Raw genomic sequence first — 20370 nt, 5'->3', positions numbered from 1 at the left:
GACCCACCTCGAATAATGTGTCCAGTTCTGGTCAGTCCCACCTCGAGTACTGTGTCCAGCTCTGGTCAGTCCCACCTCGAGTACTGTGTCCAGTTCTGGTCAGACGCACCTCGAGTACTGTGTCCAGTTCTGGTCAGTCCCACCTCGAGTACTGTGTCCAGTTCTGGTCAGTCCCACCTCGAGTAATGTGTCCAGTTCTGGTCAGTCCCACCTCGAGTACTGTGTCCAGTTCTGGTCAGTCCCACCTCGAGTACTGTGTCCAGTTCTGGTCAGTCCCACCTCGAGTACTGTGTCCAGTTCTGGTCAGTCCCACCTCGAGTACTGTGTCCAGTTCTGGTCAGTCCCACCTCGAGTACTGTGTCCAGTTCTGGTCAGTCCCACCTCGAGTACTGTGTCCAGTTCTGGTCAGTCCCACCTCGAGTACTGTGTCCAGTTCTGGTCAGTCCCACCTCGTTTACTGTGTCCTGTTCTGGTCAGTCCCACCTCGAGTACTGTGTCCAGTTCTGGTCAGTCCCACCTCGAGTACTGTGTCCAGTTCTGGTCAGTCCTACCTCGTTTACTGTGTCCTGTTCTGGTCAGTCCCACCTCGAGTACTGTGTCCAGTTCTGGTCAGTCCCACCTCGAGTACTGTGTCCAGTTCTGGTCAGTCCCACCTCGAGTACTGTGTCCAGTTCTGGTCAGTCCCACCTCGAGTACTGAGTCCAGTTCTGGTCAGTCCCACCTCGAGTACTGTGTCCAGTTCTGGTCAGTCCCACCTCGAGTACTGTGTCCTGTTCTGGTCAGTCCCACCTCGAGTACTGTGTCCAGTTCTGGTCAGTCCCACCTCGAGTACTGTGTCCAGTTCTGGTCAGTCCCACCTCGAGTACTGTGTCCAGTCCTGGATTGGAGGAGCCTACTCTCCAGGGAGAATAGCAGCATTTTGGCCTGCTCAGCACCATCGCATTCATTGAAGCTGGCTGCCTGCTCTACTTCCCTGAAGTGGATCGAGGGGTCTCCCTTTTCGGAGAGCGTTGGGATATGGCTCACCATAGCCCTAAGCTGTTGGGTGCTGTAGGGTAATACGAACTGGTTTGGGAGGGGTCCCTCATCGTCGCCATTGACGGGTGGGCCGAACATCTGATGCCGGGCTGGGCACATCAGTCCCGGCTCTGACCTCTCTGGCGGGGGTTGCTCCACCTCCGCTCCCACCTCTGGCTCCACCCCCCCTTGCTGCCAGACCTCGCTGAAACCTGGCGCTACGGGTGGTGGTCCTGAGACCTCCTGTTCCTCAACCGGGTCGTCCCTGGGCAATACCAGTGATGTTTGAAATTTCCTCCCCTCGTTCCCCATAAAATCTGCCTGGCCTGCCTTCGGGCTTATGAGGCACACCATGCCTTTTGCCTTCCTCAGGGCCCGGCTCAGATTTTCTATCCGCTCTTTGCAGGGGCCATGATCTACCTCTTCAAACCCCTGCTCGCTTGCTAGCTTGTATGCTGCCTTTACCTCCTCTACTTTCTCCTCCTGCTCCCTAACTCGCCTTGCTAGGCGGGCGTACTTTTCCCACAACCTTAACTCATTACCCTTGGCTTCGGTGACTTGGCACTGTCGGTATTCCAACTGGGCCTTGTGTTCTCCCATTAAATACAACCTCTCCTGATTCAGGGCCTGCAACGCTACCATTAACTTCTACCCTGCTAGAGCCTTATCCTGGATCTCCAGGGCTGACTCCTTTAACTCGGCTGCCTGTGCTGCAACGAGCCTGTCCAAAAGCTGGTCCTGCATTTTGAAACACATCAGCCAGATTTCCTTCTCTAAGGACTTCTTGTGTTCCTTCCCCTCTGTCCACTTAGCTGCTGCATCTACCAGATGCCCAGCCCTTAACAGAATGGTGATCCACTTCTTTGTGATATTCACCTTGCTAAACATATAATCAGAAATCGTTTCCTCCATCATGGTTTGCTCATCCGAACCATTGTCTACTGTATCGCAACCCTGTTGCCGGAGTCCTGCCGCGGTCGCTATTTTCTGTAGGGGGTGGCATGTGTGCCCAGTCAGCTTCACCTCTGACTGTCCCTTGAGCAGTTAGAATCGCTCCCACACCCCTGGGTTCTAGACACCGGACTTAGGTACAGGCGGCGATACAGAAAATCGAGTAGACAAGTGGTTTGGTGTAAGAAAACCAAGATTTTATTAAAGCTGAATAAAACACAATCTTATGAGAATTACTGGTATGAATACAGTCATAAAACAATTACACTTATGAGGGAATGGGGAACACACGGCACATCGAGGGAAAACAACTACATTAAACAATCCCCTTATCGTTAATCCCACCCCTATACCTAACTAGATTAAGCTATGAGGGGCCAGGGATTCATGCTCACCAGTCCAAAACCAGTTGCTTTAACGGTTGTGATATTTTGAGGTCTGTCCTACCTGTCCTTTGGGGTACCCGTCACCACATGGTCCCAGGGCGCGGCGCTGAAGTTGTTGCTACGAAGCACCCTCCTTTTTCCTCAGGTACCTTCGTCGTCTCGTCCTGAAGGGTTTTCTTCTTCTTCTCCCTCGGGCGGTCATCGGCGGTAATGGCGCGGTCAGATTCGGTTGGCGGTCTTTACCGCTTGGAAGATTTTACTACCCAAGCTTTGAACGCCAGTATATTCATCACGGGCACTGCCACCCACGTTTAACACCTGCTTATTCGCAGTGTTCAAATGGCAACTTATTCTCACGATCCATACACACACTGCTAATTTCTTCACCAAACGCCAGCTTATAACTAGGCGTTTGGGTTTTTACCAATGCGTCTTTCGCTGCCCTTCTCTGCTCTTATCGGTTTACCTTCTTCTTCATGTCGTCTCGTCTCGTCTCACCTGCCCCTTTTTGTGGCCTGTGTGTCCTGTGTGGCTTTTGAACTCGGGTCTCATTGCCCTCCCGCGTTTGGCCCTGGTGTAATGGGCGTCCTTGGTTGTTGAGCGGTGTGGGGAGCGAGAAGAGAGCCTACCATGAGGCCAGGGTGTGAGCACGAGCGGCAGCAGGCCAAAAGCCAAACGATGAGAGCAGCAGCAAGAGAGCTAAGAGCTAAGAGAGAGCGATTACCACTGATGGGCCTACAATTATACCCGTTCTTCAACTCCTTATCAGCACCAAATCAGGTCAGTCCATTGTTTGACTTTTGGCGGGCTTGTTCTAAATGATTACAACCATTTACTTTAACGACTTTTGGAGTGGTTGTCTCCGGGTCTAATGGCCCCGATGTCCCGGTTGTTTGTCATGGATAAGACTTAATTGTCCCCATCCTAACTTGATGGCTACTGTGAGCTGTTACCGATTAAACATGCAGAAACCTAATGGCCATGATTATAGACCCATTCTAGCTTGATTAGATTCAAGTCGAATGAATGCGTATTCTGTGTTTACTTTGTCTGGCTGGCTCCAGAGAGTCCTGTTCTCACAGATTCCTGCATTTTAAGTTTTGTTTCCAGGCCTGCTTGCCTGCAGAGCCTTGCTTTAAAAATCCTGTCAGTTTTGGTCACGAGGTTTACAGAAGCCATTTTGGGTACCCTGCTTTTAATAACTTGTCCAAAAACAGGGTCCCTTAATCCATAACTTGGGGAGTGCGGGAATTTTGAGAACGCTGCAACTTACATCTGAAAGGAACCAGGAATGCTCAAGAATATGTCACCTTAGATTCCTTTTGTGTGTGCGTGAGTATAACTCCCAGGCCTGGCAAACAATCCATCCATCACCCGCAGTATGCATTTGTGCGCAGCGGACTGCGAGACACTCGAGAAGTCTCTGGTAGTGGCCTGGAAGGAACCAGAGGCAAAGAAACTGAGAGCGGTGGTGCCTTTCACAGTCACTGGTAATGGGTGTCCGCCAGGTCCAGCAGGGAGCAGGTCTTCTTCTAGGAGGCTGCAGATGTCAGAGACCACCTGATGCGACCCTGTTTTGTGGCTCGTGCCTCCTCCGACTTCGGCCCCTCTGTTGGTCTCCTCTCTGCTGTTCTGAAACTCCCTCTTGTGCTCCTCTCTCCTATGAACCTCCCTGCTGTGAGAGAGGGGCACAGACACACGGGAGAGAGAGAGGGGCACAGAGACATGGGAGAGATAGAGAGGGGCACAGACAGAGAGAGAGAGACAGAGAGAGAGAGAGAGAGACAGACAGACAGCTAGGCACAGAGAGAGAGAGAGGCACAGAGAGAGAGAGAGAGACAGACAGACACATAAAGAGAAAGAGAGAGACTGAGAGAGAGAGAGGGGCACAGAGAGAGAGAGGCACAGACAGAGAGAGAGAGACACACAGTTAGATGGGGATTGAAGGATTCGGTTATTTGACTAAATGGTCTTGCGAGGGAGCTTCACACAAAGCCTGGGGTACAGGATTTGAAAATAAAATCATTTTGTTTTGAAGGTTCTGCAGCTTGCTTCAACAACTTTTAAGTATTGCCCAACCCTGTTTCAGCACGACACAGGACAAACCAGTTTCGAGACATTCCCAACCTATAAACATCCGATAAAATACTTCCCATGGGTGACTGGAACATGTCATATTGTTCATATAAAAGACAATTTCTAGAAAGTTGATCTTGTTGATTTAAAGGGATTTAGAAAGTTTGTGTCAGTCTGGATTCTGATTTAACCTCACTAACATTCAAATCTAGTCACAGAAACATAAAACCATGGACGATCCCTTAAACTGTTTGATGTGATGTGGTTGCCATGGGTAATCTGTCCTCATTATCCTGTGTATTTCTGTCACAATATCAGAGCAATGAGGTGTTTGTGTCTGGAGGCAGATCCCAGGCCCACCACAGTCACTATTAGTATTTGCCTCTTGTCTCACTTCAATACGCCCAGAAACCAGGAAAACTAGAATCAACACAAGTTTCCTCTGCATCCTGGAATGCCTGTTGCTGCCACCCTGCTCTTTAATGGAGTTTGTTTGTATATTTGAGAAATGTTTTATTCCACAATTAGATGAAACTATGACCAAAAGAAGCTGCCAGAACATCATCAGCCATTTCTCGTTTACTCCACATTTCTTTTGTCTTTTTCAAAAGCTGGAACTCCAGAAAGATAAATGGAGATGTTTTTGAATAGAATTTACACCCTTTTATGGGTCAATTCCCAGCTGGTATTTGGATCTAGAATGACACCTGGACTATGCTGGACTGTATTCACATCGGTAATCAAGATGACACTTCATGGCTCAGTGGGGGAACTGGCCTGAGTCCTCATAGAATGAACAGCACAGAAGGAGGCCATTCGGCCCATTGTTCCGGTGCCGGCTCTTTGAACGAACTATCTGTGATGAAATATATTCCATTCATCACTGCCTGTTTTCTGTGTCTTGTAACTGCCTGCTTTCTGTGTCTTTTCCCTTCCCCCAGTCCTCATGTATTATGTATTGGAATGTGCTGGAATTGGTTGTGTGCAGGGCTCCGCCCATACCTGGCTCCTTTGTAATCTAAGTCAGTCGGGCATCAGCCTCCTGAAGGAAGGCATCTCTCTAGTTTACGTGTGTTATGTTCTAAGTTAATAAAAGCCTTACTTTTGTTCTGCTAACTTCGAGTCTCGGAATAATTGAGGCACATCAATTTTATTAACTTAAATTTTCAACACTATGGATCAACTCCTGAAACCCGAACGTTTGGATTTGGATCAACATGCTCCGGACGCATCAGCACGCTTCGGACACTGGTTTGACTGTATGGAATTCTTCCTGGACAATTCCGCAGCCGTCAAAGACGCTACGGACACTGCGAAGATGAGACTCGGAATGCTACGGAATTGGGTAAGCCACCGGGTTTACCCCCTCATCCAAGACACCGAGACGTACCTGGCCGCCTGCAACATCTTAAAGGCGCATTACCAGCAGCCTACGAATGAGGTGTATGCTAGGCATCTACTCGCTACTCGTGCACAGCGACCTGGGGAATCGGTGGAGGAGTTCCTAAGCATCCTGAAAAAGCTTGGCAAGGACTGTCAGTGCCGAGATGTAAAAGCCGCAGTGTACACCGATGAGCTTGTTCGCGATGCCTTTATCACAGGCCTCAGCTCCACTCACATCCGGCAAAGACTGCTGGAAAAAACGGAGTTGGACCTGAAACAGGCTGTGGACACCGTGCGGTCCCTGGAGATCGCCCAGAGAAACTCGGACACCTACTCTTCAGCCCGCGCCGCCCACGCCGCCACGTGCGCGCCGAGGGCGCCGCCATCTTGGAAGGCATCTTCCCCGCCCGGCAGCCCGACACCGGTGGGGCCCAGCTCTCCCCCCAGAAGCCCTACGACAGCCGCGACGCATCAAGGACCCAACTGCTACTTCTGCGGGCAGCCAAAGCACACCAGAAACCTGTGCCCGGCGAAAGGCACCACCTGCTTTAAGTGCGGTAAGAAGGGGCACTTCGGGAAGGTGTGCAGAGGGAACCCCGCCGGAAAACCAACCGCCGGAAAACCCGCCACCGCCGCGTGTGCGCCGTGGGAGCGGCCATCTTGGACGCCATCTCGCCCGACCTCGTGGGGTCCGCCATCTTATGAGCAGACAGCGTGGATGCCATCTTGTCTCGATCAGGGCCCGACAGTGGCATCGGTCACAGTGGACCAGACCAGGCCGCACCCGCTATCCAAATCAATGGTGGACATCGAGGTAAACGGGTGCCGGGTTAAATGCTTAATTGACAGTGGAAGCACAGAGAGTTTTATCCACCCTGAACTGGCACAACAACTCTCCCTAAAAGTGGTCCCTGCTCAGGGTACCATCTCTATGGCCGATAAAACCCAGACATCGACCATTCTGGGTTACTGCACGGTACAATTGTGCGTTAACGGAACTGTGTATGATAATTTTAAAGTATTAATCATGAAGAATCTATGTGCGAGCGTGATCTTGGGTTTGGATTTCCAGTGCAACCACCAAAGCATCACGCTCAAGTACGGTGGGTCCCAGCCGCCCCTCACAGTGTGCGGTCTGGCTACCCTGAAGGTAAAGCCGCCTTCGCTATTCGCGAACCTTACCCCTAACTGCCGGCCAATAGCGACCAAAAGCAGGAGGTACAGCTGGGAGGACAGGCGGTTTATCGCGACCGAGGTAGACAGGCTCCTGAAAGAGCGCATTATTGAACACAGCAACAGCCCATGGCGCGCCCAAGTGGTAGTGGTAAGGGGTAGCGAGAAGAAACGGATGGTGATCGACTATAGTCAAACGATCAACAGGTACACCCTACTAGACGCCTACCCGCTACCCCGCATATCAGATATGGTGAACCAAATCGCCCAATACCGGGTGTTCTCCACCATCGACCTCAAGTCAGCGTACCACCAGCTCCCTATCAGACCAGAGGACCGCCCGTACACCGCCTTCGAGGCGAACGGACGCCTCTACCAATTCCTCAGAGTCCCCTTTGGGGTGACGAACGGGGTCTCGGTCTTTCAGAGGGAGATGGATCGCATGGTCGATGACCACCACTTGCAGGCAACCTTCCCCTACCTCGACAACGTCACCATCTGCGGTCACAACCAGCAGGATCACGACTCGAACCTCGAGAGGTTCCTGAAAACCGCACAAAAACTCAACCTCACCTATAACGAGGACAAGTGCGTTTTCAACACCACGCGCCTCTGCATACTGGGCAGCGTGGTGGAGAATGGGGAAATCGGACCAGACCCCGACCGATTGCGCCCCCTACGGGAGCTGCCCCTGCCCAACACTCCCAAAGCCCTGAAAAGGTGCCTGGGGTTATTTTCTTACTATTCCCAATGGGTCCCCAACTACTCCAACAAAGCCCGCCCCCTCTTGAAAGCATCCTCTTTTCCGCTCTCTGCTGAGGCCCACGCCGCCTTCAAAAGCATTAAGCAGGATATTGAGCGGGCCACGCTACAGGCAGTGGACGAGAACACTCCATTTCAAGTGGAAAGTGATGCGTCCGACTTTGCCTTGGCGGCCACCCTCAACCAGGCAGGGCGGCCCGTAGCTTTCTTCTCGAGGACCCTCCAAGGGCCCGAGATCAGACACTCCTCCGTGGAAAAGGAGGCCCAAGCCATCGTGGAGGCAGTGCGCCACTGGCGCCACTACCTAGCCAGCAAACGCTTCACCCTACTTACCGACCAGCGGTCGGTAGCGTTTATGTTCAACAATAAACAGAGGGGGAAGATTAAAAATGATAAGATTCTTAGGTGGCGGATCGAGCTCTCCACTTTCGAGTACGACATCATTTACCGGCCAGGGGCCCTTAACGAATCCCCTGACGCCCTCTCACGAGGGATGTGTGCCAGCGCCACCGAGGATCGGCTACAGACCCTCCACAACGACCTCTGCCACCCAGGGGTCACGCGGCTGTTCCACTTCATAAAGTCCCGTAACTTACCCTACTCGATTGAGGAAGTTCGGTCTCTGACCAGGAACTGCCGCACTTGCGCTGAGTGCAAGCCTCGGTTCTACCGCCCAGATAGAGCCCACTTAATCAAAGCTACACGGCCCTTCGAGCGGCTCAGCTTAGATTTCAAGGGCCCCCTCCTGTCCGTCGACCGCAACGTTTACTTCCTGAACATTGTGGACGAATACTCCCGTTTCCCATTCGCCTTCCCCTGCCCAGACATGACCAGCGCCACGGTCATTAAATGCCTCAACAGCCTGTTCTGCCTGTTCGGTATGCCGAGCTATATCCACACGGATAGGGGGGCGTCCTTCATGAGTGAGGAGCTACGCCAGTACATGCTGTCCAAGGGGATCGCCACGAGCCGTACCACCAGCTACAACCCCCGGGGTAACGGCCAGGTGGAGCGAGAGAACGGGACAGTGTGGAAAGCAGTCACTCTAGCTCTAAGGACCAAGGGCCTCCCTATCTCCCGCTGGCAGGAAGTCCTCTCGGATGTGCTACATTCGATACGGTCGCTATTGTGTACGGCCACTAATGCCACGCCTCATGAACGAATGTTTGTCTTTCCTCGGAAATCCACCTCAGGCGTATCCATGCCGTCATGGCTCTCCACCCCAGGTCCGGTACTCGTGCGAAGGCATGTGAGGGGCCACAAGACAGACCCTCTCATGGAGCCAGTACACCTACTCCACGCCAACCCCCAATACGCATATGTCCGGCACGCCGACGGAAGGGAGGACACCGTGTCCATAAAAGACGTCGCCCCAGCCGGCATCGACAACAACCACGGCAATAGCAGCGACGACGATCACAGCAACCCTTACCCACCCACTACTCTTTCATCACCCCCGGAAGAACATCGACCAACGGCACCCCCACCAACTACCCCTTCAACAACCCCGGCGGCACCCCCGGCAGAGACCCAGGAGGCTACCGGGGACACCCAGCCGACACCCGCGGCACCACAACAGCCACGTCGGTCGCAGAGGACTATCAAACCTCCGAACAGACTAAATCTATAGAAGGGGTGAATGTGATGAAATATATTCCATTCATCACTGCCTGTTTTCTGTGTCGTGTAATGCCTGCTTTCTGTGTCTTTTCCCTTCCCCCAGTCCTCATGTATTATGTATTGGAATGTGCTGGAATTGGTTGTGTGCAGGGCTCCGCCCATACCTGGCTCCTTTGTAATCTAAGTCAGTCGGGCATCAGCCTCCTGAAGGAAGGCATCTCTCTAGTTTACGTGTGTTATGTTCTAAGTTAATAAAAGCCTTACTTTTGTTCTGCTAACTTCGAGTCTCGGAATAATTGAGGCACATCACTATCCAATTAGTCCCACTCCATTGCTTTGCGTGCGCCTCATGTGAACTGGGTCATGTACCTGAACCCAATGGGATTCCACTCCCTCAATGTGCAGCTGGTGTGTGACCACAGGCAGCGCACCACGCAGGTCAATGCCCGGAATCCTGGCCGCAGTCACGCTGCGTTCATTCAGCGGCAGTCCTCTGTGCAGCTGCATTTCAACCACCACGGCAAACCAAAGGGTGGCTACTGGGCCACAAGGGTTATCCACTCATGGCATGGCTCATGACCCCGGTCCAGAACCCACGTACACGGGCACAGCAGGCCTACAACGAGAGCCATGCTGCCACAGGGAGTCTTATAGAGCAGACCATTGGCATCCTCAAGCAACACTCCCACTGCCTGGACCACTCTGGAGGAGCCCTGCAGTACTCGGCTGAGCGGCTCTCAAGATTTGTCGTGGTCTGCTGCAGGCTGCACAACCTTGCCATCATGAGGGGAAGCCCTTGCCACCACCTATCAGGTGAGAAGCTGAGGAGCAGGAGCTCGAGGAGGAGCAGGTGGAGGAGGAAGAGGAGGAAGAGGAACGTAGGCTGCAACCTTGACAGCCCCTTTCTGCCCAGGCTCTACGTGAACAAATAATTCATGAGCGACACCAGTAACCTCAACCCCAATTCCCCATTCACCAACAGCCCCACACTCCTCACCTTCCGTCCCTCACTGACCATCACATCCTCCTCTTTCCCACAATGCAGAAATAAAAGCCAACACAAAATACACATTCCAATCCAAATTTATAAATTAAATCACGCCATAGTGCATACAAAAATAAACGACTCACCCTTGTGCATTCCCTTAGTGCCTCTTCCGTGTGCCTTTGCCTGTCCTCGTCCTCCTATGAGATGCTTCCCCAGTGGTTACAGCATGGCTGGTGGAAGGCTGCTGACTTTCAGTGGAGAAGACTGCAGACGGCCTTGGAGGGAGACCTCAAGCAGCTCTGGGCCTAGAAGGCCCAGCTTCAGACTGCACCATCTAGCCCTGGGCTGCAGCAGTCTGGGCTGGGCTGACAGGCAATAGCAAGGGCACTGACAGAGTGGCAGGGGTGGGAGCACAAATTCTTTCATCCTGAGAGAGGACGGCAGGTTGGTGCTCCATGGAGCCACTGTCACTCCCCCGGGGCGGCGCCTCAGCAATGCTCGTACTCTGTTGGAGAACCGATCGCTGCAGTGCTGTAATACCCTGGAAGCCCCTTTGTACACTGGTATCCAGAGCCATGATAGCAGCAGTCTGAGCTTCCACTGCAGCACTCAGACGTTGGCTGGATGCTGTTTGTGCTGCAATGGAAGCTGAGACATCGGCCATCAGACGCTGCATCATGGTTGGCTCCACAGGTGTGCTGATGGAGGTGGCCACCTGTTCCATGTCGGAAAGGATGGGCTCCAAGCTCTGCGCGAAGCTCTGTACCAGGTTGGTGCTGGACTCCTCCATGCTCCTTGACATCGAGCGCAGGCTTTCCGGCAGGCTTCCCAGTGCACCAATCATATGGGTGTGCAAACCCATCATCGTTCTTCTATAGCCTGGCTCATCCAAGTCCTCATCTGAGTCCTCTACAGCAGAACGAAAGTGCAAACTCACCCTCCGCACCTGGGCTATCCTTTCTCCCCACCCTGACTCCAGTGTACTAGTGTCCGGTGTCTCAGCACATACAGATCCCGCCTCTATGCTACCCTATAAATTTCACACAGTATCAGTATCTGAGCTGGTGGCTGCGACTGTGAAATCGAGTGACAGTGTCCCTTCATCTTCACTGTCTGCTTGCTCTTTCTCCAATGCCTGGGCAGCTTCCTCTTCTCGAGTATCTGAAATGAGAAAGGGACAAGGGTTGGGTTGTGCTGAGGGGAGAGGAGACAGTAAGAAGTGCGAGCTTACACCATCACCAGCTGGTAAATCAGGAGAGATTGAGGGATTGGGGGGAAGTGGGATGAGAGAAGGAGAATTAGGGAGGCGGATATCCTCATCTTCAATGGCGTCAGCCCCTCTGGTGGCCTCAGCAATGGCCCTGCTCACAATGGCCACCACTGCCTCCTCCATGGGGGTTAAAACATGCAGGCGCGCCTCTCCCACTCCCATTAATTCCTGCTGCCTCTGGTGGGGTGCCACCTTCTCCTGCAAGAAAACAGGAAAGAAAGACTTGATTTATATGAAAGAAGTAGAAAGAGGGAAGTGTGTCTGTGAGTGTCGTGCAATATGTTTGAGCGATGTGGCTGCCATGGTTGAATAGCTGCCAGTGTGTGCAAGCTTTGAGATGTGGTTGAGAGACTTGCAACAGTTCCACGTGTTTGTGGATGAGGTAAAGCATATTAATGTTAAGTATGAGTCCCGATTGATAGAGATTGTTGGTAGGTGAGTGATGGGGGTGTGGTGAATTGAGCAGTGGATGAGGCTTGTGGGGCAGTTGGGAGGATATTTGAAGATGCACTCCTGACCTTGAAAACTCGTGTGCGATCATTAAACTTCTCCCTGCACTGCATCCAGTTCCTTGGGACTACACTCCTGGCATTGACCTCCGCCGCTATCTATTCCCACCGTCTTCTCATCATGTGTCTGGTGGGCCTCCGGCCCCCCTGAGGTTACAGGACATCTCTCCTTCTTTCCACCTCTTCCACCAAGACCTCCAGTGCAGCGTCCGAAAACCTTGGTGCACGCTCTCTCCCATGGTCAGCCATTGTTGATTCCTCCACAGCACAATATTCAGAATGATCTCAGCTCCACCAGCAGCCACAATGCAGCCCCACTTGAAGAGGTGCAGGCCAGCTTTAAGTAGCAGGAAGCACTCACGATATTGGGCCCCCTGCCGATGTGTGCAGCCAATGAACAGCGCGGGGAGCGCTGGCTGCACGCAGCAATCATGGAATTGAGCAGGTTGCACCAAGTTGGCGTCTTGCCTGCAGGGCAATCAACGGGCGCGGGTTCATCGCACGTCGCCATCCCTGCGCCCGTTTTCGGGGGTTGTCCAATTTAACCCTTTGAAATAAAGCTGGGGGGCAATTTTCAGATTGGTGACCAATATATTGTTGGTTTGAGCCTTTGCGGAGGGAGCAGAGGGAAGACTCCTCACAAGCCTTGTTTTAAAATATATATATTTATTTTATGTATTTATATTTTATATTTAGAACCAGGGGAGCTTTAAGCTGCATTCTGGCCGCTGCTCAGTATTGCCAGGGTGTGTGCCAGCGATATCTAGTGGTGATAAAAGGTACTTTATCCCCAAGCATGTTTTGTACCTGCGGTGGTCTCGAGGGTTTAGACAAGAGTTCCCTTTCTGTTGTATTAACAAAGGGCCTCCTTTGGCTGCTCGTCAGTCAGAGCCAGTCAGTTCTAACTTTGGGACGTGCGATGGTTTTGATCTGGATGGACGTGTATTGTATGAATTAGGATCTGCTCCACATTGGGGGTTATTGTTGGTATAGCATGAACTTGAACTGGGCCAACCCTTGGGATCACGCTGAGGGACGCAGCCTCTGCCGCACAATCTGCAGCTCCAATCGGAAAATCGATGTCTGTGTATTTCTTTGAAACAGCCCCAAATTCTAGCAAAGGCAGCCAGGCCCCATCACCCGCTCAACAACGGCGGGATCACATTTCCGATGGGGTTTGGGTTTGTGTCGCGGCAGTGCAAGGAAGCTGAGATTTTAACCCCTGGGTTAACGATCCAGCAAACTGGCCGGACACAGTGTGGGTGGGGTGGGGGATGTTACTGAACCAGAGCAATTGAAGAGAAGCAGGAACAGGAATCGGATTGTTTTAACCAAACTGTAGACGGGTTGAAATGGAACATTAACACCTCACAGAGCAGTGAGGCCACGTTAGTACAAAGGCAGTGTCTGTGAACACTGGCGTTGGGCTGGAGCTGTGTTGAATTGTTTGACGTGCATTGACTGGAGAATCGATGGGAGCAAATGTCAGCAGAAAGCCTTGTTGAGCAGCCTGTTGACTGAAATCTCTTGGTGGATGGGATCTGGTATTCCTGGTCGTACCTGAAGCAGTCACTTGTTAATACAATCGAGGAATGGTCATTAGGATTGTTCATTGGATTGCAGCACTTGTCATACATTTCAATAATGAAAGCTCAAACGTGGAGTGAAGTTATGTGAGTTGGAGGTGTGACAAGTCATTGTACATTTTGACATTGCACACAGCATATTGTTCTCAGTGACTGTTTGCAACATGAACGACATATCTGTTGGAATCAACCCCATTCTGTGACCCCGTGGAGTCTTTTATTGGGTAAGAGGAAGGCAGTGATTTTTCTTATTAACCAGCGTGGCTGTGATTGTGTTGAGATGGGGTCTTATTTATCAAATAATAGGGGAGAGAGGCGTGTACAGACAGTACCACTTTCTAAAGATGGATTAGAGCCAGAAGGAACTCAGATACATTAGTGTAGAGGGTGGGACTGCAGCCCAATGAAACACAAGAAGCTCGGACAGCAGCAGTGGAAAGAACCAGTCCAGCAGGTTAAATAATGTGGGGACAAGCACAGGCTTCAAAAAGGCAAAGGTTCTGCACACCGACAGCTGCGCAGGGATTCCAGGAAACAGAATCATTTCACCTTGCAATGTTAGGCCAAGGAACAGCCCAGAGTGGGCAGGATATCAGCCCTCGGACTGGTGATATAAGAGAATCACAGGCGGCTGTGACAGGAGGGGGAGGATTGTTCAGATGGCCGTTCACCTGACAGATTTTTCATTCATTTTAAGCTCAGAAATGTCTACACGGCAACCTCGAAGACCAGGAAAAGCTGACCAGCAACTTCAAACCAGCTGGCAGAGCCTCAAAAGGCTGAGAACTCAGGAACGCCCCTAATTACAAGCCCCTGAAATGTGAAAACAAGGAGTTATGTGGGCTGTGTAACTTAAGCTGTCGGTATAACCAAAGAATGCAATGTAGGAAATGCAGCAGCCAATTCACCAGATAATCTGTTTTAAAATTCTCATCCTTGTTTTCAAATTCCTCCATGACCTCACTGCTCCCTATCTCTGTAACCTCCTCCAGCCCCACAACCCTCCAAGATATCTGCACTCCTCTAATTCTGGCCTCTTGAGATACCCCGATTTCAATCGTTCCACCATTGGCGGCCATGCCTTCAGCTGCCTGGGCCCTAAGCCCTGGAATTCCCTCCCTAAACCTCTCCGCCTCTCCACCTCTCCTTCCTCCTTTAAGACGCTGCTTGAAACCTGCCTCTTTGACCAAACTTTTGGTCATCAGCCCTAATATCTCCTTATGTGTCTCAGTGTCAAATTTTGTTTTATAATGCTCCCGTGAAGTGCCTTGGGATGTTTTGCTACATCAAAGCTGCCATATAAATACAAGTTGTTGCTGTAGTGGTGTTGGTTGAAAGCTAAGTATTGTCCAGGATACCGGGGAGAACTCTCCTGCTCTTCTTTCAATAGTGCCACGGGAACTTTCATGTCCACCTGAGAGGGCAGATGGAGCCTCAGTTTAACGTCACATCTGATAGACGGCACCTCCAACAGTGCTGCACTCCCGCAGTACTGCACTGGAGTGTCAGCCTAGATTATGTGCTCAAGTCTCTGGAGTGGGACTTGAACCCACAACCTTCTGACTCAGAGGCGAGAGTGCTGCCACTGAGCCAAGGCAAATGCCTTAATGAGTAAACTCTGAGTAGAGCAAAAGTGGTCAACCTTTCCAAGCTGAGGAGACAGGAAAAGAAATAGTAAACCGCAGGCCAGGCCTGCCCACCGGAGAGAAAGGGCACCCTCCCCCGCGAGGAGCAAATTAGGACAACTCTTGCTCCCAGTTGCAGGAAGATGCATCCCCCATCCCGCTCTGGTTAACCCACCCACAACCAACATGGGGACATCTGCCCATCAGAAGGAGTGATGTCCCCTTGGCCTGGGGAACTGGGGCAGTAACAGGCTACCTTGGGGCCTGTTCTCGAAGAGTCTCTCAGCACAAACTGGAACCAAAGAAGCTGCCTCGGCCCATCAACCTGCTCTGCTCCCAGTGTAGGAAGCCGGGTGTAGCGATACATTCCCCCCACAGGCACCGTGCAGTCAGGATGCACAGTGGCTCCGTGAAATCTCCATGGACTCCCATTGAGTGTGTGGATTCATCACCTGAATATGGAATGATCTCGGAGAATATCAGTGTGAACGTACCTTTAATTGCACAATAACTTCATAAAATGTTTTACTGCTAGAGATTCAGATTGAGAGAGTGTATTTGAAACCATTTTATACAAAATAATTACTTGTAATCTAAACTATATTCCATTTTTAGATTATTTCTGCAGTTAAAAAAAACTAAAATTGTAAGTGTGTAAAATGCTGACAGTGTATCTGTACAAAAGGTTACAGAGAATTACACAGAATTTACACACAGAAACAGGCCATTCAGCCCAACAGGTCTTTGCCGCTGTTTATGCTCCACACGAGCCTCCTCCCACCTTACTCCATCTCACCCTATCAACATATCCGTCCATTCCTTCCTCCCTCATGTACTTATCGAGCTTCCCCTTAACTGTATCTGTGCTATTCACCTCAACCACTCCATGTGGTTCAAGTTCCACATTCTCACCACTCTCTGGGTGAAGAAGTTTCTCCTGAATTCCTTATTGGATTTATTAGTGACGATCTTATACTCGTGGCCTCTAGTTTTGGACTCCACTACAAGTGGAAACATCTTCTTGGCATCGAACCCCTTCATAATTTGAAAGAGCTCTATCAGGTCACCTCTCGGTTTCTCTTTTCTTTCCTGGAAACCTAATAAAAAAGAAAAACACAAGAGAATGGGGTGGAGGGGCATTGCCGCAGGTGATTGAAAGCTGTGTGAGGCACCCACGAGTACACAAGAGAATGGGGTCGAGGGGCATTGCCGCAGGTGATTAAAGCTGTGTGAGGCACCCACGAGTACACAAGAGAATGGGGTCGAGGGGCATTGCCCCAGGTGATTGAAAGATGTGTGAGGGCACCCACGAGTACATTATAGTGAAAGTCAGGAAAGTGTAGGTGAGAATCGTTAATTGATAGCTTTCTCTTGGAGATGTTTCTCCCCTTGCCGATACTGAACAATGAGCAAAATGCATTAGATAGCCTGGCCGCTAACAGAGACATCGGGACCACACGGGGGAGATAAGCAAAGACCTCCAGACACCCCCCCGATCTGTTGAACAGATAATCTGGAGAGAGAGAAAACCTGGAGAGAGAGAAAACCTTTTCATCAAAGCCCAACAATAACAACTTGCATTTATAAAACGCCTTTAACGCAGTAAAACATCCCAACGTCCGAAAAGGAGACGTCTGCCCTTGGGAATGGTGCATGGTGGGAGATGGTTAACAACACAGCTCAGCACCCAGGGGCTAGAATAATATCAGTGAGTTTTGTCACAGCCCAGATAATTGTCCTCATCATTCTAATTGGTGCAGTGTGTTGGTTCAAACGGTTAATTAAGAGACTGTCACAGAAAACCCAGAGCTTGGAATTGTCTGCTTTGATTAAAGGATGAGGGGAGTTGGAACATCCTGAACCCTCCCTACCTGAGGAATAGGTGAGAACCATTAAAAACACCAAGAGACGGACTTGGAGTTGGAAATTCCCAATGTACATGTGTGTGTGGGATTGAAAGGGTTAATTTCAAACCAGTCTGTGAGCCGCCAGCTCCAACACAGAGAGAGAGAGAGAGAGAGAAGCTCGAGTCTCTCGCATGTTGCTGGCTGCTCGCCAGCTCCAAAAGAGAGAGCGAGAAACCTCGGGAGATGAGGCCGAGCGAGTCTCTCACAGGTTGTTTTCAGGGTTTGTCTCAGTTAAAGAGATTATTATTTAAATCAGATCATTTAGTGAGATTGAAGCCCTGATTTAGTCAATGATTATAGATATTTTACATTTGCAACCTAAACACTCACTGCTGTCAGACATTAACCAAGAGCCTATATTCCCTCTTTCAGATATATTCCCGCGGTTGACCCATGACCTTATTGCTCGCTGGCGTTTTGGGCAGCGTCGTGCCCCTCGGTGAATCGAGAAACCTCTCGGGCGACTGGCACTGTGTTGTCATGAGTTATACCAGCAATGAGACCCGGCCATGGTCAACACGGGGGCGGTTCACACACGGACCAGCAGGGAAAGGGCTTTGATTGACGTGTACGTGTATCGGTAAAGGGATCGCCAATGGCACAGCATCAGCTATCAAGTGGTCTCGGACAGAGTGAACACCAGTAAAGACAAGGACGTTGAGCCTTTTGCCAAACCCTATATGGGAGATGCTAAGAACACTTTGCGTTCCCTAATGGGACATGGGCAATGAGCAGCTCTCTGAATTCCCCTCAGGTCTGGAGACGACATGCTGAATGCTGTGGGTGTGAAGCCAGGTTTTGGGACTATACTCGCACTCTTTCATCTTGGGCCTCCTGCTTCACAGTGTTGAAGAATGTGGAGTTGTCAGGGGCAACCGTTCTTTCGGCCTGTACCGGATGCCCGGTTGTGGACAAGGGTCCCAGCAATGATTTATTGGATTTCAAAACATATCAGACCTTATATAACGATGTGAGATTTGAAATCTTCCCGGCTCTGTTTGATTTTTCAAAAGTTGCTGTGCCATCAGGTTTGTGTAATAAAACTTACGAGAGGCTCGACTAACAGATGTTGTCCGCAAAACTTTGAAAGTTTATGGAGAGAAATCCGGGTGGAGATATAGATGCAGTTCCAAGGGATAAGACCACACACCCCATTAGACAGCGAGGAAAACGGGATCGAGCTGAATGGTTGGGTATCGGGGCTACAGCAGGGACGGCCGCTTGGAACAGGATAGATAGAGAAAGCATGTGGGAACATGAGGAAGACATGCGAGAGCAATTACAGGGTATTATGAGAGGGGGAAATAGGACAGTGACAGGGTCGTTGGATGAACAGCAACAAGTTTTAGTGTCTTTGAAGGAAATGGTTGACAACTTTCAGCAGACTCAGGAGTGAATTAATGAAGTAATAAGTGACACAATGACATCTAAAGCTCAGATCTCCAAAGGGATCACGTGCAGCAGGTACGGCTCGTTTATGCTGTCACAAATACAAAAGAGATTGGAAGATATTGAGAATAATCATAGAAACATAGAAGATAGGAGCAGGAGTAGGCCATTCGGCCCTTCGAGCCTGCTCCGCCATTCAATGAGATCATGGCTGATCATCCAAATTCAGTACCCTATCCCTGCCTTCTCCCCATATCCCTTGATCCCTTTAGCCTTAAGAAATATATCCAACTTTTTCTTGAATATACTTAATGAACTGGCCTCCACCGCCCTCTGTGGCAGAGAATTCCACAGGTCCACCACTCTCTGGGTGAAGAAATTCCTCCTCATTTCAGTCCTAAATGGCTTACCCCTTATCCTTAGACTATGACCCCTGGTTCTGGACTCCCCCGCCATCAGAAAGATCCTTCCTGCATCTAGTCTGTCCAGGCATGTCAGAATTTTATAGGTTTTGATGAGATCCCCTCTCAATCTTCTAAACTCCAGCGAGTATAAGCCCAATCGACACAATCTCTCCTCATACGTCATTCCTGCCATCCCAGGTATCAGCCTGGTGAATCTTCGCTGCACTCCTTCCATGGCAAGAACGTCCTTCCTCAGGTAAGGCGACCAAAACTGCACACAATACTCAAGGTGTGGTCTCACCAAGGCCCTGTACAACTGCAGCAAGATATCCTTGTTCTTGTACTCGAACCCTCTTGCTACGAAGGCCAACATACCATTTGCCTTCTTAACCGCCTGCTGCACCTGCATGCTTACCTTCAGCGACTGGTGCACAAGAACACCCAGGTCTCTTTGCACTTCCCCTTCTCCCAATCTATTGCCATTCAAATAATAATCTGCCTTCCTGTTTTTGCCACCAAAGTGGATAACCTCACATTTATCCACATTATAGTGCATTTGCCATGTTTCTGCCCAATCACCCAACCTGTCCAAATCGTACTGGAGTTTCACGACATCCTCCTCACAGCATACCCTCCCAGCCAGCTTTGTGTCATCTGCAAATTTGGAGATATTACGTCCAATTCCCTCGTCCAGATCATTAATATATATTGTGAACAGCTGGGGTCCTAGGACCGATCCTTGCGGTACCCCACTAGTCACTGCCTGCAACTCGGAAAACGACCCATTTATTCCGACTCTTTGCTTTCTGTCCGCCAACCAGTTCTCTATCCAATTCAATACCTTGCCCCCAATCCCATGTGCCTTAATTTTGCACGCTAATCTCTTATGCGGGACCTTATCGAAAGCCTTCTGAAAGTCCAAATACACCACATCCACTGGTTCTCCCTTATCTATTTTACCAGTTACATCCTCAAAAAATTCTAGTATATTAGTCAAGCATGATTTACCTTTTGTAAATCCGTGTTGACTTTGTCCGATCCAGTCACTGCTTTCCAAGTGCTCTGCTATTACATCTTTTATAATGGACTCTAGCATTTTCCCCACTACCGATGTCAAGCTTACCGGTCTATAATTCCCTGCCTTTTCTCTACCACCTTTTTTGAATAGTGGGGTAACATTAGCTACCCGCCAATCCATGGGTACCGTTCCAGAGTCTATCGAGTTCTGGATGATGACCAGTAATGCATCTACTATTTCTAGGGCCACTTCCTTAATACCCTGGGATGTAGATTATCAGGCCCTGGGGATTTATTGGCCTTCAGT

General features: G+C 50.4%; 1 pseudogene; it reads right to left on the bottom strand.

Moving 5' to 3' along the window:
* Positions 1-10464: 10464 nt before the first annotated feature.
* On the bottom strand, positions 10465-11218 carry LOC147114235 (uncharacterized; annotated as a pseudogene).
* Positions 11219-20370: the final 9152 nt, after the last annotated feature.

This window comes from Somniosus microcephalus, chromosome 8 (assembly GCF_052327205.1).
Source record: "Somniosus microcephalus isolate GS21.2 chromosome 8, FLI_Smic_1.0, whole genome shotgun sequence".
Classification (NCBI taxonomy): Eukaryota; Metazoa; Chordata; class Chondrichthyes; order Squaliformes; family Somniosidae; genus Somniosus; species Somniosus microcephalus.
The sequence above is the reverse complement of the archived record's forward strand: the minus strand, read 5'-3'. Positions and strand labels throughout refer to the sequence as shown.